Source organism: Ursus maritimus, unplaced genomic scaffold, assembly GCF_017311325.1.
Source record: "Ursus maritimus isolate PB19 unplaced genomic scaffold, ASM1731132v1 scaffold_8, whole genome shotgun sequence".
Lineage (NCBI taxonomy): Eukaryota > Metazoa > Chordata > Mammalia > Carnivora > Ursidae > Ursus > Ursus maritimus.
The window spans coordinates 26,415,562-26,442,814 of NW_024426996.1; the positions used below are offsets into that span (position 1 = coordinate 26,415,562).

At 35.2% G+C, this 27,253-nt stretch overlaps 1 protein-coding gene and 1 pseudogene across 1 annotated transcript in view; both read left to right on the forward strand.

Moving 5' to 3' along the window:
* Positions 1-27,253, forward strand: part of ADAMTS3 (ADAM metallopeptidase with thrombospondin type 1 motif 3) — a 248,822-nt gene that overhangs the window by 154,646 nt on the left and 66,923 nt on the right. The gene's annotated exons all lie outside the window — the stretch shown is intronic.
* Positions 22,894-23,059, forward strand: LOC121101585 (annotated as a pseudogene).

The following is a 27,253-nucleotide window of genomic DNA, read 5'->3' on the forward strand; positions in this document are numbered from 1 at the left end:
CAGAATGATCTAGAAAGATGTGTTCAAGGAGTTAGCAACCATCCCATCCTGTCTCCTTTTTAAGGGTGATATTCAAAGCATTTAACTGCCAGTGTGGCAGGGGCGCACACTAATCAGAAGAGGCATTGACACAGGTGCTGAGGCAGAATGGTAGCAGTCCCTTGTTATGACAGGCATTTTCCTTGGAGATGTCTGCAATGGTCAGGGGATGGCTTGGACAGCAGTTATTTGCTAATTAGTGTGGAAGCATTTTAATATTTTAATATCTGGTAAAATGATGTTAAGAGTACTTGGTACATAACTAACTGCCTAGGCTTCCTTTCTCTTTTTCAATATTTGAATTCCTGTTTATCTATATCACTTAAATGAATGCTACCTATGGAAAAATTTCTAGGTATTTGATCATTACTCTCTTAGACTCACATAGTATCATTTTATTAATCAAATGTAGGCATTCAGTCCTTCAAAGATATCACTGTCGTATTGCAGGGTGATATAAGAAAAATATGAAACATTTTATATCCTTAGAGGACATACTGGTTTTATTCAATAATTCTGTGAGGTGGGCCTTGAAGGCAATAATATCCTCATTTTGCAGATAAGGAAATGTACCCTTAGAGCAGAGGTTCTCAAAATCAGAAGTAACAGCCTCACCTAGAAACCTTTTGGGATCCAACCCAGACCTAGTGAGCCAGAAACTGGAGGTGGGACCAAGCAACCTGTGTTTTCATAAGCCCTCCAGGGATTCTAATGCACTGTCATGTTTGAGACTCACTGCCAGGAGGTTCAGTGGCTCAGGCCTTCAGAGACGTTCTGTCGGGACTGAAGTCCAGCACCCTGTCCACCTTACTTCTCTGCCTCCACAGTGACAGGTGTTTATCAGATGTGCAGGCTTATTTGGAATAATTGTGTGCAGCCTGGGTTGGGGTTAATGCTAGGTACTCTCTTGATAATATCTGTGAATCACAGGAGCTGTCCAACTTAAATATAAAGCAGAGACGAGTGTAAAAAGAACTGCTGTGTCATTCTGCTTCTCTGGGTAAATATATTTTTCCCCTGCATATGACATTGTGGATGAAATTGCTCTAACTTCAATGCTTATTCTTTTGTGTGTTACTTATATGTAACAGTATAAAGCACTGATATAACCTGTGACATATATTTGAGTATATGTGTTTAAAACTTGCAGACTCTGATCTTACCTAAGGGCCCTCTTTTGATGTCCATCTTTTTTAAAAAAATTATTTATGTATGTACTTTTATTTTGGGGGTATAGTTGACACCTGGTGTTATCTTAGTATCAGGTACACAACATCGTGATTCAGCAGGTTTATACATTATGTCCACCTTAAACTTGCCTCTCCTGTTTCTATTGTTACCCTATCTCTGACGTATGGCATTTTGACCCTGTCGTCTTCTCCATATAAAATGATATCTAACTTTGCACCTCCCCTTTGTCGTCGTTTTTTTCCTAATAGAATTTCATGCCACATCATGTCCTGATCTCTGGGTCCTGATTTCTTTTTTGGAGGCACAGAGAGGCTCTTAGCAACATCAAAGACAAGAGTGATTAGTTTTCTCCTTTGCAGTAAAATAATCCTTGCACTGAAATACATTTTAATTTAGTTTTGTCTTTCAAAATGTCAGTTTTTTCCCATCCCCTTATCTTTGATTAATTATTTAATAATTTTCCAAAACAAAGTTCCCCCCTTTCATGGACACAAATCCTTATCCTGACATGCAAGTTCCTGCCTGGTATGGCTCCCTGTCTAATTACCATTCTTTAGATCTTGGCTGAATGTCATTTCTTTGGAAGCCCTTCCTGACCCTGCAGACTGGGGCAGGCCAACCATCATATATGCCTTCGGAGTACCCTTGTACCAAGAACTTTCTCTTCCTAGCACTCATTACAGTCTGTGATCATATATCTAGTGCATTTACTAGTTTAAGCTCTGGCTTTTCCATCAAAGCTCTCAAAGGGCCAAGACTCTGTTTTACTCATCATTTTCTTTTTAGCACCTGGCAGAGTGCTGGACACATAGTAGGCCCTCAAGAAATATTTGTAGTATGGAATGGACTGAATTTCCAGAGTGCATTAGCTACTTGGGGTCAGTTCCTTATGGTAAAAGCAAGCCTGCTGGACCAATTTGCTAGCTCACAGCGACAAAATAGAGTATTTACTCAAGGCTGCCAGAGGCCGATTACTGAGTCATAGTTGTAGGGCAGGCAGACAGTGCCTAGCACAAAGTCTGAAGCATGAGATAATGCTAGAAATGAAAGAAATGGGGGAATTGGTAATAAAATAGATAGCCAGGAAGGTCTAGATCAAGAAATGTGGGGGAGGGGGGAACATTTCAGGGCCAGTGGATCAGAACAGAGACTATAACAATGATCTCCTTTCGTGTAGTAACCTGTGAGATATGGGAAGCATTTAAGACATTAGTGTAGAACTAGAACAATAAAATTCAGGTAGTAAGTAACTCTTAGAAATGTCTGCTTTCATTTAAAGCTAGTAATTGCTTGCATCAAGGCAAGAGGTCTTAAATGATTATAATCACTAGAACTAAAGGTGCTGTTTAGAGTATTTCTTCGCTAGTCATTTCTGTTGTCTTTTTTTTTTGATGTCATAGTAACAGCTTTCAGATTTAAAAATAAATTCCTTTTGCAGCATTTTAAATGCTGCGACTATGCAAAAATATGATCAGTCACCTCATTCTCTTGAAATATATAACTGAAATAGCAATAAATAATCCACCAATGTGGACAGGATGGAAGAAACAGAAGTGGAAGAAAATTTAGTGTAAGGAAAAAATATAAAAATCTATTTATGGAAGCATTTATTTTCATATTGCCTAGTTAATAATTAGTGACATCTTTTGCTCTTTTCTATTTATAACTTTCTTCTTCCTTTTGCCACATGAAATTATCCAATTTTTAAATAATTCATATGTGTAATAATTCTAGTACAGTCCTGAGGGAGATAATCTCTTGTGACTGATTTTCTTTGCCTTCTGGGTTAGCCGCTTAATGCTAAAAACAACTCTTGGCTTGGATGATTCAAAGCATAGCAGGAAAATAATAATAGGGAATTCTATACCAAAAAAAGAGAGAGAGAGAGAGAGCTATTCCCAAACATGCAAAACAACAAATAGGCTACCACTTAGTTGTTTAATTGAATAAATACGTTTTTAATTTTGTCAAAATGAAAAAAATATAGAATAACTTATAAAGTATGCACTTCCTTTTTTTTTATTGCTAACATAGCCATGGGCTTTGAAAACATTTGTTTTTTTTAGATTCTTTTTACCATATTCTGTCTGGGGAAATGAAGAGATAGGCACTATGCTTATTTTAGAATATTCTTCGTTATGTTGTGGAATCATTAGTCTTTGCATGAAATGTGTCACAATTTGTATTTGGCCTACAACATTGTCAGCACCCCAAGACACTTCTTGCTCCACTATTTTGATTTCAAACACCATAAGTTAGTTTTGCCTGATTTTGAACTTTTATAATACAAAATTGTATGTAGTTTTTTTTTTTTTATTTTTGGTCTTGTTTCTTTTCCTCAAGGCTGTTTTTTTTTTTTTTTTTGCAATTCATCCATCTGTGTGTAGTTATACTTCATCCTTATTGCTGTATAATTTTCCATTGCATTGGCGTACCACAATTTCTTTATCCATTTTATCGTGAATAGACTGGGTTGTTTCCACTTGGGGCAATTGTATATAGAGCTGTTATGAACATTCTTGTGCATGTTTTTGGTGCACATATGTATATATATTTCTGGCGGGTATATACCTAGGAGTGAAGTTTCTGTGTCATATATTCAGCTTTAGTATATAGTTCCGGTTTTCAGGCTGGCTATATCAGTATTGACAGAAAGAGTTTGAGAAATCTACTTGTTCCATATCTTTGTCAACACTTTGTGTTATTGTTATTGCTATCATTGTTATTATTATTTTAATTTCAGCCATTCTGGAGGTGTGCAGTGATATCTCATTCTTGTTATTAACATGTCTCTCTGATTATTAAGGCTAAGCATCTTATCATATGTTTGTTGATCATTTGAATATCCACTTTGGTTAACTGTCTGTATTTTATCCATTTTTCTATTGGAGTGTATGCTTTTGTTATTGATTTGCAGAATAGGGGTTTTTCATGCACAAGAGTACTTTTTAAGATAAATAAATAAATAAATATAATAAATATATATATATTTGTTATATATATTTGATATATATTTGATATATATATATCTTTTCTCATATTCATAGCTTACTTTCCGCTTTCTTGGGGTCTTTTGATGAACAGATCTTAAAATCAAATATAGCAAAATTTTCCTGTAGTTAACATGGAGGCTTTCGTGTAGTTTTATATGTTTTTATATGAAACTCCGTTCTACATAGGTAACATGGAGTTCACATAGGATTTTCATGGCCTCTTAAAGAATTTTGACTCTAAAAGTCATGAAGCTGGTCTCTGTTTTCATTTAAATGCTCTTTTGTTTTTTCTTTCATGTTTAGGTTTGAAACCATCTACCTTTGTTTTTTGTGTTTTATGTGAGGTATGGCTCAAGATTCATTTTTGTCCCCATATGGATGTCCAGTTGACCTAGCAACATCTACAGAATCATGGGAGTGTTGTCTTGTATTTGGGTGATCACACATCTGTGGGTCTGTTCTGGACTGTGTTCTCTTCCGTTGGCCTCTTTTTCAGTCTTGGCTTTAGTGTTGTGTTGTTTTAACCGGTTTACCTTTCTAATAGATTTTGATATGCGGTGGTATGAGTTCTTCAAATCTGTACTACTTTTTAAAGATTACCATGGCTGTTTTTGACCCTTTGTATTGCCCTGTAATTTTTAAAATTTTTTCCTAGCTTTCACAAAAAAAAAAAACTTACTGATATTTTTATTGGGATTATGCTGAATCTATAAATTAATTTGGGGAGAATTGGCATCTTTATAATAATGAATCTTCCAAGATATGAACAAAGTTAATCTTTCTACTTATTTAGGTAGAACTTATTTTCTCTCAATACCATGTTATTCTTTTCAGTCTACAAGTATTACATATCTTTTGTTAGAGACATTCCTGGTCATCTGATGTTTTTTGGTGCTGTTGTGAATTTTATCTTTAAAAAAATTTTGTGTGCTTCTGGCACATAGAAAAATGATTTTTATGTTGACTTTATATTCATTTTTCTTTCTAAATTCAGTTATTAATTTTCATATTTTGTCCATAGAATCCTTTGAGTTTCAGGATAGGTTTTTAATGACATATTCAATTTTCTTAATAGATGTAGTACAATTCACATTTTCTATTTCTTTTCATGTCATTTTTAATAAAATGTGTTGTTCAAGGTATTTGTTTATTTCTTATAAAGTTTATTGGCATAAAGCTTGTGATCTCATCTTATTTTTACAGATTTTTTTAAGGATCTCTAATGGTATGCCCTTTTTCATTTCTTATATTTGGTATTTATATCTTGTCTCTCTGATAGATCTTTGTAGACGTCTTCTGATACATCATGTTTTCCACAGATTTAATTTTTGGCTATGTTGATTTTTTTCTATTGTACGTTTGTTTCTATTTTTTTTCTGCTTTTCTATTACTTTATCTAGTTTAATGACTTAATTTGTTTTTCCTTTTCTAACTTCTTGAGATGGATATTTAGGAAGTACATATTTACTCTTTCTTCATTTTCCAATTTAAGCAGTCAAGGTTATAAATTTTCCCTGTAAGTACAGCCTTATGTGCATCCCACACATTCTAATATGCTGTTATTCAGTTCAAAATATTTTCTAAATTTCCACTGTGATTTCTTCTTCACCACATGGGTGATGAGTATATTGTTTAATTTCCATGTTTGAAGTTTTCTAGTTGTCATTTGCCTTTGATTTCTTGCTCAATTCCCAGTGATTTCAGTTCTCTGAAATCTGTTCAGACTTGCTTTATGGCCCAGCATAAAATGTTACGGTCCAGCAATAGACAGAAGTTCCATGATCACTTGAAAAGAATGTGAATTCTGTCATTGTTGGATACAGTGCTGTTTGTTACCAAGTCAGTTTTGTTAATTGTGTTGTTCATGTCATCTAGAAATGTACTGTTTTTGTGAATCTGTTCTTTAGTTAGTGTTAGTTGTGTTAAAATTATCCACTATGATTAAAGGGTTTTTTTTCCTCATTTTAATTCTATCGATTTGTGCTTTATATGTTATTAAGCTATATAATCAGTTGCATGTAAATTTAAAATTGCTATACGTTTTTTAATTGCTGTATTTTCCTAATGGATTGAATTTTTTAAAAATCTTACAATTTTTTTTCTTTTTGTAAGCTCCTTGCTTTAAAGTCTAGCTTATCTGGCAGCAGTAGAGCTACATCTTTATTTTCTTTAGTGTTTTCTTGGTGCATCTTTTTCCATCCTTTTATTTTTAACCTTTCTTAATATTTAAGGTATGTCTTTTGTAAGCCCACATTGCTGCTTTTGGGTGGGGGGGGAATCAGGACAGAGGGAGAGGGAGAGAGAGAATCTTAATGAATGCGGGGTTCGATCTCACAACCCCTAGAGATCATGACCTGAGCCAAAATCAAGAATCAGACTTTAACCAACTGAGTCACCCAGGTGCCCCATACTGCCACTTTTTAAATTTACTTTTTCTTATGTAGTATGACAGTCTTTGTTTTTTAATTCAAATATATATTCAGTTTCCACTTAATTTAACTGTAATAGTTTCCTAGGGCTTCCATAACAAAGTACTACAAACTGGAGGTCTAAAAAAAAAAAACAGATTTATTCTTCTGCAGTCTGTAGGCTAGATGTCTGAAATCTAGGTGTCAGTAGGATTGGTTCCTTCTGGGGGTTCCCAGGGAGAATCCATTCCATTCCTATGTCCCAGCTTCTCGTGTTGCTGGGAATTCTTAACATGCTTTGGTTTGTAGACACATCCCTCCAAACTCTGGTTCCACCTTCACACTGTGTTCTCTCCCTGTGTGTCTGTATCCAAATTTCCCTCTCCTTATAAGGACACCAATCATTGAATTGGAGCCCATCCTAATTCAGTGTGACCGTTTCTTAACTTGATTATATCTGCAATGATACAACCTCCAAATAAGCTTATGTTCAGAGATACCAGCATTTGGAACTTAAATATATCTTTTTTGGGGACACAGTTCTACCCCAGAACAATCATTAATGGTATATCTGGGAATATAGCTACTGTCTTATTTTTTTCCTTTTTTTTTTTTTGTTCCTATTTGTCTTCCTCTTTCTCCACTTTTTGCTGCCTTTTGAATTACTCAAGTATTTTTTTATTATTCTATTTCTACCTTCAATTAGCTGTTTACATAAACATTCCTGTATATTCAGTTAGCGTCTATGCCAAAATTACAACACGCAGACTTTACTTATTATAGCCTAATATAATTTTTGATACTTTCTGAGAAAATACTACAATCTTAGAACAATTTAATTCCATTTACCTCTCCCTACCATCATTTGGATTATTTCTGTGATATGTTTTAATTTTATATATATTTTTAACACCACCTCCTAAAAAAGATCAGGGTTGAGTTTTATTTATCCACCTTGTCTCTTGCTCTTCATTCCTCTCCATACATGTTTTCATCAGATATTACTTTCCTTTTGTTTGAAGAATGACCTTTAGTGTAACTTTTCCTGTGGGTCAGCTAATAATGGTTTTGATTGTTTATTTATTTTAGTATTACCTATCTGAGAATAACTTTATTTTTCCCTACTTTTGAAGGTTATTTTAATAGAATATGTTTTTAGCACTTTAAAAATACTATCCCACTGCCTTTTGACTTTCATCATCTCTAGTGAGAAGTCAAGTTGCCGGTCGTATTGTTGTTCCTTTGAAAGTGATATTTCTTTTTCTTTATGATTGATTCTACAATTTTCCCTTTGTCTTTGGATTTCACTTCCTTGATCTGGTTTTCTTTCTATTCATCTCCCTTGAGTTTTGTAATGCTTCCCAAATTTGTGGCCTGATGCCATTCATCACTTTTGGAAATGCTGGCCTCTATATTTTTCCCTGCTGAGATTCACAATATATGTATATGTACATTTAAATGGAAAGGGAGTTTACTAAAAGGAACTCTAAAGAGCATAGCTTGGAAAATCTGGATATACCCCTTCATTCAGAGCAGCGACCACCTAAAACCTGGATTTAATTATCATTATACCTCTGGCAACCTGGATTAAATTAAAAAATTTTACAACATCCAGGTTTGTAGTATCTTCTATCCTACCCAAGAGTAAAATATTAAAATAGTAAAAAGCTATAATCTTGTTAAGGAAGAAGTTTGGTGACATGAATCTGCCTAAAGAATGCTAGTACTCAGCATAGCATTTATATACAACAAATACTGATTAAATGAAAGAGAGCCAAGAAATACGGGCTATTTTGTCATGTTGTTAGTGTGTCTTGTCCTAGTTATGGATCTCTTGGATATAGAGCCCGTGAAGATCCGAAAGTAAAAACATGCAGTTAAGCCTAAATAGGAGTGCTTATCATGCTTTATGACTTGGAAGCTTACAAGCACTATGAGAGACAGGGATAATTCCTACACCCAGGTTCCCATGTTTGTACCATTAGTGTTGAGGTGTAATGATAGAACTTATGATACTCACTTTAGAGAGAATTTGCTTTACATGTCTTCATACCATAAAATGCATGAATATTTATTGCCAAAATACCTTTCATTTGATCACATTTTAATCTATGTTATCTATCATATTGAATTTGTTTTTTCCTTACACGTCAATTTGAAAGATAAAACCAATATTTAGTATATTAATTTTTGTGCATTAGTTATTGGTTCAATTCTTAGTGTGTTTATTTATATAAACATTTTTTGAGTACCTTCTATGTTCCAGGAACTTTGAATTAGAAAATGAAGGACTTTCTCTTCGAGTAACTTCACTGTCACACACCAGAAAATTGATGATATAAATATACCAATCTATGATATCCATGATGTTTACAGCATCTCTTTAAATGTGGTGCCCTTGTGCAGTCCACAACCTGCAAGACTATACACAGTGGTCCTATGTATGCTTGCCTTCAGGGAGCTTCCAGTGCAGCCAAATAAAATAGTCACAAATAATACTAGAATGTAGCTCTATTATGTATGTAATAAAGGCAGGCATAAAAACTCATGGGAAACACGAATGACATTGTGGTGTGGGAAAGGTTTCTAAAAAGAGTTTGTCAAGTATGAGTAAAATATTTACCAGAAATACAAGGAGGTTGGAATTTGAGTGATTTTCCAGCTGTGCTAGAAAAGTCTCTCATTTCTCTACCCGATAACCTGCTGTCCTTATGACCACACAGCTAGGTATGTCTTTATGCAATTATGAGGTCATATCTGGTAGATATTAGCCTCTGAGACGATTTTGTTCATTTGTGGTAGAAGGCACTTTTGCCCTTAGTTTTTTTGCTCCCACAAGTATGAAATTCCTCAACCATCATTTAGTGAATGCCTCCTTATGTGCCAGGCCTTGTATTCTGTAGGCGTGGTAGCTGTAAATAGGAACGTATCCTGGTCATTTCCTCAACAAGTTTACAGAACGAGTAGGGGAGACAAAACAAACAGAAACTTAAGTACATGTAGAAATTGCAAGGTAGACATACTCATGAAGTGCTATTGTAGCTTAAAAAAAATAAACAACTTCCTGGAGGTAGTATGTATTCTTGTACATATTAAATAAGATTCTTGAGAATTTGCACATAAATCTGCCTTTTTGTCCATTTGTTTTCTTTTGTGTAGCATTTACTAATTTTTTTTCTAGTTATAATAGTAGTCAAAATTGGGGGGAAAATAAACAACTTAAGGGGCAGCTGGCTGGCTCAGTCCATAGAGCACTCGACTTTTGATCTCAGGGTTGTTGAGTTCAAGCCCCATGTTGGGCGTGGAGCCTACTTAACATTAAAAAAGGATAAACAAAAATATTTAAAAAAGAAATAAGTAATTTAGAAGAGAAATTCTTTTTTACTATATATCCTTTTACTCTCTTCTTCCTATGTGCGTGCGTCTGTGTTTTGAATTTGACATTTTCATGTTTATTGATTCCTTGTATTCATTCATACGTTGTTGTGGACTTGATGACTGCAAGACCTTTCATGGCCTTGCTCATATTTTACCATGATGGGTAAATCTTCTGTAAAATAACAGTTTTTAAAATATTAAAGCATAGCCATCGTTTTCATGTAATATGTTGCAGATTTTTTGAGAAGTTTGTTTTATACTCCTTATGTTGTTGTTGCTGTTGTTTGACCTGCAGAAGTTCAAACTGTGGATCGTTCCAAAAAGTAGGATAGCACAGTAAGAGGATGGATTTCGGAGCCAGATTTTCTGAGTTCAGACACCAGTGTTTCTGCCTAATTGTGTTATTCGAGGCAACTCACTGTATCTGTGGCTCATTTTACTCATCTCTAAAATGGAGACAATAATATTTCATAAGGTTGCTGTGAAGATTAATTAATATATGAAAACTATTACAATGGTGCCTAGACTATAAAGTATTAATTTTGTTGTTAATGATATGTATATTAAATAAGGAAGATAAAATTGAAATTCTGAAGAAAAATCTTTTATTGCAATAAATAAAGAATATGCTTGTATTATAGCAAAGAGGGAGAATAGAGATATTTATGGGTATTTATATTTAAAATATATTTTGAAAGAATAGTTCAATTGGCAATTTTTTATTATGTAATACAAATATTAGTATTAAAAACAACTGAGGAAAATATCTTAGGTATGATAGTCTAGGAGGTGCCAATGAGCAAAATATAAATATTTTGCAGTCTTTTAATTTGATATGTGTGCGCATGTGTTGTGTGTATCTTGCAGTTCATAATACAGAAAACCACTGGCATTCTTCTCTTTGGTAATGCATGTTCATTAGTGTAAAACTAAATTTCAACAAAAAACATTTATTACTCAGTCTCTCCTGAAAGATGTCTTTACTTACATGAAGAAATTCGAGCAGGTAATTTTATTTGTACAAAATATTTTGCCATGTCAAGCAATTAAAAATTAGGAAAACAAAAGTCTCTAAAAAGAAGGTTCCTTTGACATTTGTTAACTCCTATAGAATCTTGTGAGACCATGGCCTTTCAGGTTGAGCATGTATATCCTTTTCAGCAAGCTACAGCATTGCTTGATTTAAGCTACCTCGTGATTACACTATTGGTCACTGTCAGGGAGTAGGGAATTCAAGGGAAGAAAATCCACTGATAGTATAAGGCATTGTCATAAGATCACATCATGCACATGAACGATACAGGGATAAATAAAAGGCCATCAAGGTAGTCAGAGTGACTACCTACATATATCTATATAGTCTTACGCCTGTGAAAAAGGGATTGGAAAAATCAGGACTGTCATCATCCAATGTAAATAACCCAGTGAGATCAGCAAGATGCAATTGCCTTTTCCACATTGGAAGTTGGGATAATGATTTTCTCCATTTTTCTATACTCCTCCCCTTAGAATAATTCTCCTTACAATTCTATAATAAAAAGTAGGTATTCATTACATACAAATTAATCCTAATGATGATAATACTGTCTTTCAGTGTGGCTTCCTAAGTTTGGGAGCTTCTCAAAGCTAAAAGACTGTTTCGTTTTTACCCGTGATGATAATTCATTGATAATGTGTTTGTTATAGTCAAGTGCTGACGTGTATGAACATTGATAGAATTACTAATAATTGGGATGTATTCATTCATTTAGCATTTTAAGTGCTTGGTAGGCAGTATGTATTTTGTCAGCATTGCTGGGATAGCCTCAGTAATGTTATTATTCAACCAAACAAGGGCTTAGTGTTTCTAGCACCTTCAAATTCAAATGGTGTCCAGTATCAGTGTGGGGTTCGATGGGTGGGGGGGAAGTAATTGTGTTCTTTCACTGAAAGATTTAACAATTACGTATATATATTTTTTCATATGGCCTTTTCCCCAGAGGATTTCACTATAGCATTTGTTGATGTTTTCCTGCTCATGATACTAAATGTTATTAAAATAGTAACTCATATAATTTAATTAGTATATATAAAAACACAGTAGTCTGAATAAGTATATGCTATATCTTGAGAAACTCAAAACAATTCCTAATCTTCATTCATTATTTGCACAATAATACCTTGAGGTCCAGGGTATGTCTCATGGCTGGCATCTCCCTTTCATATTGGGGCAGAAGCAAAAAAAGTCAAGGGCATTTTCCAAGACTCATAATATATATAATATTAATCTGGTTCACTATTTTATTTTGTTATGTTTTCTCTTAGTTGCTTATTTAAGAAATTATTTTTCCAGCGGTAAACATTAATTTTGTTGAATGTCGTTACTTCTACTTTCCACCATGTTCTCTGCAGGTATGTGGTCCTGGGACATTTTGTTCTCTCACTTAAAACAACCTGAATGTTCTGATTTTCATCTAGTCATTCCGATTTAAATTGCAGGTTATTTATTCCTGTCTAGTCTCTTCAGTCTTTGTCGAATTTTTCTTTATTTTTTTCTTGTTTTGTTTTTTTCTTTTCTTTTTGTTTCCTTTGGAAAGCCTCGCACCTCTGTCTTTCAATCAGAGCAGGTAAATTCACGTTATAATTTCTCCTCTATATTTTAACAGTGCACATTGGTCTTTTAAATGGTTGAGTTCCATTAACCCTGAATTTATGTGTTAGCAGATTCAGATACCTCTGGTCCAAGTCTGAGTTACCTCTCTTACTCTAATAAAAAATTATTAGGCTTATATGGTGAAAAATCATTCTATGCATATAATAATTATTAATTAATATGGAAAAGCATTACTTCAGTTATTTTCCTTCTTGGATTATTTAATAAGTTAATGTTGTTACACTTATGTGACTGAGAAAGATAAAATCTAAATAGCAGATAAGAGATTTATGATATATTTGAAAGATAAGCACATATATAGTTTGTCGCTTATTGTATTAAGTTCTGTCATCCAAACTAAGATCCCGTAGAGCAAAGACACTATATTTTTAAAATAAACAAGTGAACTGAAATTAAATAGTTGATACAGTAGTATAGAGCAGTATACCACAAACGGGTAACCCAAACCACTTGACTCAGAGGGTCCTGGAGTGCTTCTTGAAATGCAGATTCTAAGGTCCATTGCAGACTGACTGCAGGAAAATATCTGGGTGGAGACCCAAGAATTAGGGGATTCTAATGCACACAAGTGTGCTACAGAGAAACCTTCCCCCCCCCCCAAGGGTATCTAAAGTGCCAGCTGGTTTTATTTAAAAACCTATAAAGTATACTGAAGAAGTGTCCAGCATACATAAATACCAAAGTAGTTTATATCATGTCAGGAGTATGGAGGGGAGACCTTATGAAGAATGATCTCGTAGGCATTCTGTGACAAAACTCTGGCAGACGTCCTGTGTACTCTACTAGGCTAACGTTCACCAGACATTCCACCCCCTAGGAATTACACTTTGTGGCTTGATTTGAAGTGTTTTGTTATCAAGTCACTTTTTTGGGAGGAAAGAAGCCAGTCTTTGTGGGAGGTCTTTTGCTGCTCTTGCATAAATTATTTTGCATCAATTTAGATTGCTCTATTATATCATTCAGGGATTTTTATGATGTTCTCCCAAGTTGCATATTTCTATGCTTGTGTCAAACAAGGCATTAATATATGATAGAAGAGATTTACATTTAAATCTTTATGTTTTGTAGTTTTGTCTTGATCTATAATCTACATACAGTAACATTCACAAATCTTAAGTTTTCAGCTCAATTAATTTTTACAAATTTAACCCTTACAAGTTGTGGAACATTTCTACCATCCCAAAAGCTTACCTTATACCATCTTCTAATTCAGTATCCATCAGAGGTAATCACCATTCTGAATTCTATCAACATAGTGTATTTTGGCTTTTTCATGAAATTAATATATATAATATAAATTGAGTCATACGGTATTTATTCTTTTTTCTTTGGTCTCTTTAACTTAACATTATATCCACGAGGTTAATCCATGTTGCTGCATGCTGTGGCAATTTGTTCTCTTTTATTGCTCTATTCTGTGCCATCATACACATTTACCATTATTTATTCATCCAATCTATTTTCTAGTTTTAGCTATTATAAGTAGCTATGTATATCCTTGCACGTGTATTACGGTGGGCACTCATATACACTCATTTCTGTTTAGTTTTTACATAGGAGTAGAATTGCTGTTCTTAGGGTGTGCATGTATTCAACTTCAGTAGATGATGCCAAATGGTTTACAAACTACTATACCAATAGGTATTCCCACCTGCAGTGTGTGAGGGTCCGGTTGATCAAATCCTATCCAATGCTTGGGATTGTCAAGTTTTATTTTCCAGTTTTAGTTATTGTAGCAGGTATGTTTTATCTGGCTTTAATTTGTTTTTCCTGATGTCTAAAAATGTTGAGAACCTTTATATATACCTATTGGCTATTAGACTGATATTTTTGTGAAGTGCAAGATTAGGGACACTTTTAAAAATTGAATGTCTATCTTATTATTGTTTTGTAGGAGTACTTACATGTCCTGGATGTGAATATTTTGTCAGATATGTGTTGCAAATATTTTCTCCAACTCTGTGGCTCACTGTCTTTAAGTAATCTTTATAGTTCTCAGTGTAGAGGTCTAGCATATCTTAGCTCAATTTTCCTAAGACTTTGATTTTTTATACTCTTTTAAATGGTATTGCTTTTATTTGTTGATAAATTTTATTTCTTATCCTTTGCTGTTAATATATAAAATTCAAGTGATTTTTTTTTTGGCTTTGTATTCAGTGACTTGCTTAATTCATTCATTAATTCTAATAGTTGATCTGCAGATTCTTTTGAATTTCTAGAAACACAATCATGTCCTCTGGAAATAGTGACACATTTTTTTCTCCCATATAAATCATAATTGTTTTTTAATTTTATTTTCTTGCTTTATTGAATTTTTTTTGCTACTCTGTGCATGTTCACAGATGACTGAGAAAGCACTGCCAGTATTGACCTTGGGATTACCAACAACTTTTTTGAATAAGCAAATTCACAAATAGAAAGACCCATGAATAATGAGGATTAACTATGTTACAGATAGATATGTACATGAACTATAATATTATATATGTATATATTATAGTGTGTATTATAAGACAGAATTTATTTAATTGTGTACCTACTTCTGGATAGATAACTTGTCTCCAGTTTTTCTTTGGTGTTATCATTTCTAGTACTGTCAGAAATCTCAGTAACAATTAGTTATTATATTTTTTTCCATTCTTCCACTTTATGTACACCAATAGGTTATGATCTGTTTCTATCCCCATTTTCTTTAAATTCACCTGCAGTCTTACTCACTCATTTATTTAACAAACATTTATTGGTCTCTTCATGTGTCCAGGCTCATTGGACTACTTTTTAGCATATTTCCCCATTTTTGAAAAAATGGATGCAATCATTATCAGATTTTTTTAATCACAAAAGCTTTCTGCATTCAAGAATATTTATTTATTTCCCTCTGTCTACAGTACCATGAAATCAATATAAAAAAGAGTTCCAAAGTAAATAGGATAAAGGTGAAATAACTCTCATATGTCATATGCTCATGTGAGTACAACTGTATTATAACAAATATTATGCAGTACATATCTAGCTTTCAGGTTTGCTGTTACATGAAGTTATATGCTGTGGTGAGTTTATTATCTGTGACTATTCTTTGCTCTACCAAGGACTTACTCTGGTATTCATTGAGCAATAGCACATGAATTTACCCTTCAACACTTTTTTTAAGTTTTGGCTTTAATTACAAACATTACAAACATTAATAGGAAGTCCTCTAGGATTGCTTAATATATTGATTAGAGTCACATGAGATGATCCTTGAATAGGAAACACTTAGGTCAATTCTTTTAAGGATTTTTTGTGATACTGTTTAGTTAGGTGGACAACATTCTAGGCTAATGAAATAAGTAAAAGGGCAGAAATGAGTAGACTGTGAAATGACAATTAGATTAACTCTTCTAAAGAAAAAAATGAAACCAGACTACAATAAATGATATGTAGTTTAAGTATAGTGAAACATTTGGCCACTGACAAAAGATTTAGATTTAATGAGGAAAGGAAATTTGCACTACCAAAGCTTTTGTGATAGCATTTAAAGGAGATCATTTAAGTGGCCGAACATAGGATCGGTGGAGACAGAAAATAGGGAACGAGAAGACAGAGTCCAATACGGAACCTGGGGTATGATACTGGATGCAGAATGGCAAATCTAAGAATAATGTGTAACAAGAATTACCAGAACTTGGGAATGGCCTGATGAGGCAAGCAAAGTAAAAATGACGTCAGAGTTTTGATTTCCTGGAGAGGAAATACGAGAAGATTGTTGAAGGATTGTCATGTTGAGAGAAGTTAATGCTTTGAGAATAATTATAGTGAGAAGACATTGGAACAGCAACGTAGAAATGTTCTGTAACTCAGGATATGCAACTTAAGGTTAAAAAGGTATTAAAATTCGATGACTGAATGATCTGTCTGAAGGAATATGAAAGCAAAGGGCCTTGGGTGATTCTCAGCCAGGTGGTGAGGAGCACAGGATCCAGCAAAGGACCATCTGAAGAGACATGGGAAACTAAGAGTGAGAAGAATAAAATGTGAAGTTGAAAAACCACATCAGTGAAGAGAATGTGTGATGATTCACCCTATTAAGGAAAGCAAAATGGGCTGGAAATGGAGACACTGGTATAGAGAGAAGGAAAAAGAAATCCTTATTTGACTCAGGTCAGTTTCTATAAAGAGGCAATAGCCTGACTGAAGCCGGGAATGAAGACGGGCGGAGAGGGGATATCTAGAGGTTGGGGAGTGACAGTTATTATTAAATTGCAAACAAGACAAAGACAAAATATACTTTCAGGAATGTTTTGTCTAAACAAATGCTTGGACTAGGTCAAGGAGTTTATAAAATATTACTTAGGAGCACCTGGCATGATTAGGAGCTCAATAAATATTTGTTAAATGGATGAGTGGCTGTCTTGTACACATCCTATGGCTTTTGGTGTATTTTCTGACTACTAAAAGTTTATTAATAGTGATCTTAGTGAAATAGTTATATGGAAATGTAAGCTAGAGGCCAGATTGGAAGCAGTTTCTCAGGGCTGTAGGAGAGGAAAAATGGAGGGAGGTATTCGGCAAACTTGACACAATCATAGAATCACAGAAGTGAATTCTAGAGGTAGGAGAGATCTTGCAGATCGCTGAGTAGGCCAGCCCTCTCATTACATGGCTGTGGATTTGAGGCCCAGTTTTGTTAAATAACTTACCATATATATGTCAAGGTTCAGTTCCAGGAAATTGAAACCACACTAGCTATTTTAAGCATGAAACGATTTAATATAAAGAATTAAGTGTGCATTAAATTGTTGGAATGATTGAAGGAGTGGCCGCTAGGCTTGAGCTCCTGGACTTGTTCTTAGAATGATACAGCCTAGTGGCCCACCCGGGCTGCTGCTCTTGCAGCTCAGGCCAGGGAAGGGGGGAACGAGCGAGCTGCCGCCAGACCTGTTGACTCCAAGAATGAAGACTTCTCCGAAGGTTACAACAGGCACTGCTGTTCTGCGCTTTCCTCGCAGCCTCCACACAGCCCACAACTAGACGTAACAAGCTTCTACAGAGTACCCCAGTCCTACAATGTCTCCCCAACCACATTCGCCACTCCTGATTTCAAAACTCACTCAGGTTGGCATAACCAAATGCTCACCAGGAATCCTCACTGCAAGCACATTGGGGCAAGCACATTGACCTCTGCAGGCACTGACAACGCAAGGAGGTTGGAATGGATGTTGATGGCCACATAATCCTATTCACCACCCTGTTTGCTCAACGGGGAGGGAACATCACTGCAACAGAACATGGAAGTCCTGTTATTACAGTGCCTCTGTTATCGTTGAACATACGTGCACAAAGGAGAATTGTATAGCTTCAGCCCTCCTTCTAAAAATCACATTCTGATACCTAGACACCTGTAAGTAACCTGACCACCTGATTGGTTGTTCAAACTAGGCCACATTTGAGAGCGAAAGAAAACATTACTAATATTTATGCCAGGAGAACAGGCACGATACAGAACTACCCCCCACCCCAGCAAACCCAGCTCTAAGCCTGTGTATAAATTATTTAAGATTCTTCATGATCTTGCTTCCACCTCCTTAGTGACCACATCTCTCGACACAAGTCTTCACTTATTTTTCTTCCATCCTTTTTGAAGTTCTATTCCCCCCATTTGTCGGTCCTTGTCAGGTCTTCTGCATGTGTGTCATTGCCTGGAATGGCCCTTCCTCTTCGTCGCCATGTCTAACTTCTGCGAGTCTTTTAAAATCCAGCTCAGGGGCGCCTGGGTGGCACAGCGGTTGAGCGTCTGCCTTCGGCTCAGGGCATGATACCGGCGATGATGGGATCGAGCCCCACATCAGGCTCTTCTGCTGTGAGCCTGCTTCTTCCTCTCCCACTCCCCCTGCTTGTGTTCCCTCTCTCGCTGGCTGTCTCTATCTCTGTTGAATAAATAAATAAAATCTTTTTAAAAAAATAAAATCCAGCTTACATATCACCTCCTCTGTTGAAATAGTCTCACATTTCTTCTAGTAGAGGAAGTTGGTTCTACTTCAGTTACATACTTGCTTACCTTGTATCAAAACATCTGTTTACCTGTCTTTCCTCCCTATTAAACTGTGACTGCCTCAATGACAGGCACTGGGATTATTCACCTTTTATTCGCAGAAGCTAGGTCAGATTCCATGCTAAAAAGGTACTCAAGAAATGTTTGGAAATAGATGGGTGCAAGCAAGTGAGGAGGATAATAAGGAAATCAAGTAAAGAGGGAGTGAGCAGAGAAAGGAATGCTGGCAATTGTTAGTGATCCTAGTATTTCCATTTGTGAGGCTTCTTTTTGTATAACCAATCCATTAGATCTTCAAAAGTACTGAATGAGTTGAGCTGAAATTAGCTCCCACTCACATAGAAACAGACTTATCTGGATTTCCCATCTGATACTTGAAGAAAGTATCAGTATTTATTGACTTCGATGACAGTCAGTGGTGCAATGTTTTCACTACATCTGTGTTAACCCATCAAATATGCCATTCCTTGATTTGAGCTGGATGTATAAATGTTTAGATTTCTTGAATTAAAAATGCATAAAGGTCTCACTTTTCTTTTCACGAGATGATTTCTTTTTTTGAGTGAGCAGTTTCATCCCGCTTGTTGGAGCCCTTGTTGATTTTAGGAAATGTCCCGCAGGGAACCCTGATTTAGAGGATGTATTTCTTGCCTTCGCTGCTAAAACATGACTTCCTGCAGTTCACCCCCAATTTTCTCTCATCTACATATGATTTAAAAAAAACCCTAGTTTATAATTCTTTACAAAACCTAGTTTATAATTCTCCATGCAAAACCTTTTCAGCGAATATTTCAAACATTGTGTTCTTTGGACTGTAAGATGATACCTGTGTTTGCTAAGGTTTTGATTTTTTTATTTCCCTCCATGTTTGTGTTAAGTAACAAGCAGCTTTTTTTGAGAGGGGACTACTCTTGGAAGAAAGTTTCTTTCTGTAAACACATTTACAGTACCTCTTGGCTCAACCAGCTTTTAAGGAACAAAGAAATTCAGATTGTTCTAGGAGTAAGGTGAACAGAATATGCATATTTTTTGAGATCTCCTAAAGACTGCTCAACCTTATTAAGTCTCTTTTTTGCATATAATATCATATGTTGTAAGAACATATTCAAGGAGATTTAATATCTTATGAAAGTATGATTTTTTTTTTTTAAATTAAGAGTGTTGTCAGGACTTTTACACTGAACATTTCACTACTGCCTAACTTCCCCAAGTCCAAGTAAATGTGTGTAGAAAGCTATTTGGGGAAAGCTGAATTGCTGTAGAAAATTCTAAGTCATGTTACAGAGTAACATGCCTGTAAATCCAAGTTTCTAAACTACCATATGTTCTTAGCAAAACCAAATTAAGTGAACTTCTGCTCTTGGCCAAGATAGAACAACAGAGACTGGTTTACCCTCCTGCTTTAAACAACCAGAAATGGACAAAATATATGAAACGGCGGTTTGTAAGATACCAGGTATCGGGCAGTGAAGGATAGGGATCCCTAAGACATGAGAAACAAATGAAGTGAACCTCAGCAGTACTCCAGTTTACTGCCTAAAGGGTTTTTAGTCTGAATCTCAGGGAAGGACAACCAGGCCGAGCCTGACAGACAGAGTGGAGAAGCCCGAGCTGAGAGTCTGGGAGATGAAGGTGACCAGAGTTCACAGAACTATAAGCGACAGGAGAACTCTGCAGAGGTAGAACTCTGAAGATCTGAACAGGTTCCCCTCTAGTATTTAGTCAAGTCCTAATCAGCACATATATGTGAGGAAATTTTGCAAATTTTGGAAAAGAACCGCCTGAGGGGATTAGAGGTAACAGTGCTCATGCTTGCACGGGGCTGGGAATAGTGCTTGTTTAAACTATGTGGACTGGAACATCTTACGATTCACCCAGCATTGGACGGAGCACACAGAAAGGTCTTCCCTCGGTCGGGGTGAATAATTAGCTCTAGATGAGCACTGCTCTGGTCCTTTCTGATTTATCTGAAAAGCAAGACCTGAAAGGACCAAACTGTTTTCAGGTAATTTGACTGCATCCAAGAATAAAGCTCAAGAATATTTACGGGAATAGGAATACACCAGCAATGAGCAAGGTAAGATTCACTGTGTCAGACATCTGATCAAAATTAGCAAGCATGCAAAGGAGTACGAAAGTGCAACCCACGAAGATGAGAAAAATCAATCAGAACTGATCTGTAAGGGACAGAAATGTTAGAAAACAATGGATGAAAACAGCTATTAAAACTGTATTACATACGTTTACAAAAACAGAAGATATAAAAACAAACTTGATTTTTTGGCTTTCATATGATCAGGACTATGTGGGAGGATGTATTATAGACGTGTATTTATATGAGTAAAATGTAAATATAACAATACTTCTTTCCCTCTGGTGGATTTTATTTGTTAGACTAAGAATAATTTTATTTTAGCAAATAATTGTCTTTAATGGAAATTCACTTTAGGAATGGCTCAGCAATTTTTTTTGACTGCAAAACATGCCATGTTTTAAAGTTAATGTGGATAATATTTTGGGGTTGGCAGTTAAACTATTCCAATCGTAGTATTTGATAGAAAATATTGCTCTGTCGTAATTTATCTTAAATCTGCAATAATTACTATGGCTTAAATATATTGATGACATATGATAGGGTTATAAAATTAACCTTTCCATATTTTGGGTATTAATCCCTTCTCAGACATATTATTTGCAAATTCCCATTCAGTAGGTTGTTTTCTTGTTCTGCTGGTGGTTTCCTTCACTAAGGAAAGACTTTGTTTTGGTGAAGTCTCAATATGTTTTCGCTTTTAGTTCCTTTGCTTTAGGAGACATATCTAGAAAAATGTTGCTGGGGTCAGTGTCAGAGAAATTACTGTCTGTGTTCTATTCTAGGATTTTTATGGTTTCAGGTCTCACGTTTAGGTCTTTAATCCATTTTGAGCTTATTTTTGTGAATGGTGTCACAATGTGGTCCAGTTTCATTCTTCTACATGTAGCTGTCCAGTTTTCCCAGCACCATTTATTATAAAGACTGTATTTTCCCCACTGTATTCTCGCCTCCTCTGTCATAGATTAATTGACCAGGGGTGTGTGGGTTTACTTCTGGGCCCTCTATTCAGTTCCATTGATCTATGTGTCTATTTTTGTGTCAGTACTATATTGTTTTGCTTGCTACAGCTTAGTATAGTAGCTCGTAAAATCTGGAATTGTGATACCTCCAGCTTTGTTTCTCTTTCTCGGGATTGCTTTGGCAACTTGGGGTCCTCTGTGGTTCCATGTGAATTTTAATATGATTTGCTCTAGTTCTGTGACAATAGCTGTTGGTATTTTGATAGGGATGGCATTGAATCTGTAGAATGCTTTGGGTAATATGGACATTTTAACAATATTAATTCAATATAATTCAATTATTATAATTCAATATAATTCAATTATTATAATTCAATATAATTTAAATAATATTTAACAATATTAATTCTTCCAATCCATGAGTGTAGAATATCTTTCTGTCTGTTGGTGTCGTCTTCAATTTCTTTCATCAGTGTTTTATAGTTTTCAGAGTATAGGTCTTTCACCTCTTTGGTTAAGTTTGTTCCTAGGTATTTTATTCTTTTTGGTGTAATTATGAATGGTGTTGTTTTTTAAATTTCTCTTTGACTTCATTGCTAGTGTATAGAAATGCTACTGATTTCTGTATATAGTTGTATATCCATAGTTTATTCTTTTTTGTTGCTGAGGAGTATGAATAAATCACAGTTTGCTTAAAAAAATAACCTTTCATCGGAATGTAGTCAAAACTGTTTGATCAGTATTATTCAAGTGAGCATACAACTTCAAATTAAAAAATGTAGATGACCACTTCAGTGTTTTCATTTTATGGTTAATATGCATTTTTAATTCCATGTTTTTATAACTTTGGTAAAAATTTGTTGGCAGGTAGCATAGTAAATTTTATTGCAACACAACAAAATGGCATACGGTGAATTTTTAATCACTTAGGATAACTTGTGGTTGGTGTTGTGGATGTGTAAATACTTAAATAATCTAAATGTCACCTTTACTAAACCTTTTTAGGTTGTCTACAAAATCTGGAAACATAGATAATACTTTATTTTTCAGGGAAGAAATCGAAGATGTCCTTGATGATATTATATACATTTTTCTATGCCTCCAGACTTTATGAACACTCTGTGTTTTTATTTAAATGGTAAACGAATCGCTTCTCAGCATTTGGGCTAAGATCGAATGTCGTATCTGTTCTTACCAGTTTAAATGGTAAATGAGAAGCTTATGTCTTATTGTAATAAATTACTAGACTTCTACATCGTCACAAAGTATTTATATCATAGTGCAGTTTTTCTTATACTGTAGCACATTTTTCCATGTGAAATGTTTTAATTGTGAATCATATCCTTGACCAAGGATTTAACAACAAGTTAATTATAAGAATGATCAATCATTTATGATCAAGAAAGCAACTTTAATCATCTAAAATAGTGACATCATGGCCCAATGATTAATTATGGAAATTTAGCCAAGAAGATTTTAGTGATCCTCTAGCACGGCCCATTTATTTTATAGGTAAGGAAACTGAGGCCCAGATAAGTTTGGCATTTTTCCCAAATAATTACAGATGGAGCATAGTAGAGCTGGGCCTCGAGTTCTGTTCTTTTTGTGTTATTTTTCTATCGTTGCATAACAAATCACCAAGAACTCATTTTTTAGCGCACATTCTGTAGATCAGAATCCAAGGTGAGTGGACTGATTTCTGTGCTTGGCTATCATAAGGCCAAAATCAAGGTTCTAGCCAGGTTGAACTCCTGTCTGGAGGCTCTAGGAAAGAATCCACTTCCAAACTCATTCCCTCTGTTGGCAGAATTCAGGTTCTTGTTGTTGTGGGACTGAGGTCCCCATTTCCTCAATAGTTGTTGACTAGGGCTCATTGTCAGCAATTCGAAATCTCTCTCTGGTCCTTGCACAAGCCCTCCCCCCCCCCCATCTTCAGAGTCAACAATTGTATATTATTTCCTTTTTTCCTTCTCATAGTTCACGTTTTTGACCTTCTCTTCTGCAACCAGTCAGGGAAAGGTTTGCACTTTTAATGACTTATGAGATTAGATCAGGCCCACCTGAAATATGCCTTTATCTTACAGTCAGCTGTGCATATAACATAATCATAGGATTGATATCTTGTTATTTTCACAAGTTCCATGGATCTTTTGGGGGCCATTTTAGAAAGTCTGCCTGCCATATTCCTGAATTTATTCTGATTTTCTTGGTATTCCACCATACAACCTCATTCTAAAAGATCTATGATATAAATGAAAACTCTATATATAGGTATTAAAAGTATATATTTATCTCCCACAAATACAATATTGATATTCATGTGGCTCATTCCATCACTTTATAAGATCACTGTCCATTTTCTACCTTCTTCGGAACACCTTATCCAAAATTGTGCCTTCCTCGTGTCTTTCTTACTCCCCTCAACCTGTTTTATTCTCCTTACCCTGCTTCATCTTATATATCACTAGAATGCAAGTTCAGTGTGGACAAGCTCCATGTCTGCCTGGTCCACTGCTGTTTTCCCAGGGCTTAGAACAGTGTAGGTTCACGCCCTGTTCTTTATATATTTATTGGAAAGAATGTATGGCAAGTATTAATATTCATAATTTAGCTATAATGATTTGTTTAATTTTTATGAAATCATTCCATATGCCTTTGGAAAAAATTTACTATGCTCAAATAGAGTTTCTGTGGAAGTCTGAAATGAAGAAATCTCTTTACCTTTAAAAGTAGCACATACGAGGCAACTGATGTACATAATTTGAGGTTTGAAATTGGCAGCTGTGAAATGGAATTCTCTCTCTCTCTTCTATGCAGTTGAGCTTACCTAGAAAACTTTAACTTCTAGCAGTGTCAGATTGCTAGAATGTACTCTAGTACATTGAGTGTAGGGACTCCTTTTTCTACTCTTGGATTTAAGAGAGGTCATCTACAAAAACCTGAAGTAAGATGGAATATATTTTAGTCAAGAAGAGGAGAGATGTTAATTAAAATGCTATTCAATGTACAGAGGGATAATATTTGGAAATGAAAAACTATTGTCCTTCAAAGATAAGTTTATAGTTTTAGCTGAATAAGAACAATAGAAGAAACACACTAGGAAATACGTCACTAGTAGAAAAGCCCTTCATTTCCAATGAGATAAAGAGAATAAAATAATTTATTTGGGAGATTAAAGAGAGCATGTCAACCTTTTCAAAGGACTATATAGCCCAAGAATAATTTATTAAGGAAGAGTGGGAAGGAAGATGAAGACAATTGATGACTGTAGCAGGAAGGGTATAGATGGGTTTATTTATCAAGGTTTTTTTAGTTTTGGCTGTTAGGAATTAACATCAAACTGTTTTAAGGGAAAAAAATTAAGTCGTGAGAGAGAAAATGAGGTGGCAGTAGTTTATTGACTCATGAAATTGAAAAGACCAAGGTTTCAGGAATGGTTGAATTCAGTGGCTGAAAGTTGTCAATAGAGCATAATCTGTTCTCTCCATTTTAATCTTCACTTTCTTCTTCTTGCATTAAACGTAGACCAACAACTATCCTCATCCTAGTCCCAAGCAGCTTCCATGTTATACTGTGCGAGTTTCAAGCTTAGTAGAGGGAATTTCTCTTTCCTAGTAACTACAAATAAAATAATCCTAGGTCATAGTTTAATTGGTATGACTTAGACCATTTACCCATCCATTAACCGATCACTAGAATCAAGGAAATGGGATATAGTACTTGGCCATCCCTGGGTCAATGCCCAATACCAGAACTGAGTATACAGGGATGGAGCAGGGAATTGAGGGTGGGTGGGCATAAAACCGTGTAACTATGTGGACCTCCTGGAGAAAGACCACCCCATACCTATGCTTGCTAGTTTTAGCAGATTAAAGATACAGAATTCTCATTTAAATTTAAATTTCAAATAAACATTGAATAACTTTTTAGTGTAAGTCACATCCCATACAATATTTGAAACATGTTTATTTTTAAAAAGTGTTGTTTATATGAAATTTGAGTGTAACAGAATATACTGTATTTTGTCTGACAACTCTGCCCATACCCAAATTTTTCAGTAATTTATTCAAGAAACAATTGGAATGGGCTAGGCAAGCAACAATGATGAGAGTCCCCTACCATGGAAATGAAGGACTGTACCTTGCAGGAGAATGGGAAATGATCTCTAGGCAAACAGATTGCAATAACAGAAACAAAACACAAACTGCATTAATACAAACTAAGACAGAATAAAAGAGACCAGTGGAAGAGCAGTGGTAGGGAATGCAGGAAGAGGAGGATCAGAAAAGGAGAATTCAACAGTGTGGATTTCCTGTACAATATTGGTTTTCCTCTCTTTTTTGTTTCAACGCCTCCCCCCTTCATCTTCAGGAACGGGCAGGCTCAGTTTTACAGGGGCTGATTTCTGATGGAACTAGGACATAGGTGGGGTTCTGTTCTCCTTATCTGTGAATCATTGTTACATGGGCATGTGACTCAATTCTGACCACTAAAACTTATAGTTAAATGTACTGGGCTTCTAGGAAAGATTGTTCTTGACTACTAAGAAACATGTACGGGAAGACACAAGTTGTGGTACCTGGCTATGATGCTGGAATTGGTGCTGCCATTTTGAAATAATCAAAGAAGCTGATCTGGGAACAAAGTTGATTCACCAAGAATGGCAGGATATGAGAGATGGAGAAAGCTGCTTACTTGATGATCTGTCAATAAACCGATAAACCCAGGAATCATCTGACTCCTGGGCCTCTTGCAATGCAAACTAATATGTTTCCTAGTTGCTTAAAACACTTTAAAGTTTTATTTGCAGCTGAAAGCATTTTAACTGTCATATAAGAGATTCACATGAAAAGTCAGAATGCCGTATGTATTAGACATTGAGGTGACTTTTCTGTTTTTTTATTTGCTAATGATCATAAACTCAAACCATAGAAATGCTATTTTTTTCACTTGAAAGGTAAGACATTTTCCATTTTAAAAAAATGCTGTATGCTATCCCTTAGTGAAAACAAAAGCAAATGTGTACTTTAGAATTAGAACTTTTGGGGAAAAGAAATCACGGAAACTAATATTCATTCAATGGTAATGTCTTTTTTTAAAAAAAGCAACAGTTACTTAATGAAATTTCGGAATTGACATCATAAATTGGCCTGAATATAGTTCTTTGAACTATCATTATGGAATTTCCCAGTTGGTGAAGGATTCAGCTGTTTTTCACAGAAATCTTTTATATCTTGGTGGAATGATGCCCCCCGTATATGGAGGTGCTGGTAGTGTATCTTTTTAGGAATTATAAACATATAAATTTTTAAAAAAGATATCAGTGGAAAAATCACTATTGGATGATTTAACGGGTCAACACAATTTAACTCCTCTCTGCTTCCGATGTTAACATATGACATTTGTTGAATTTTATGCCTATTTTTAGCTCTGATCTTAGGATCTCCACCTACTATTGGAAAATCCAGCTTGTGGCATCCTGGTCCCTTCATTTTCACAACTGTAT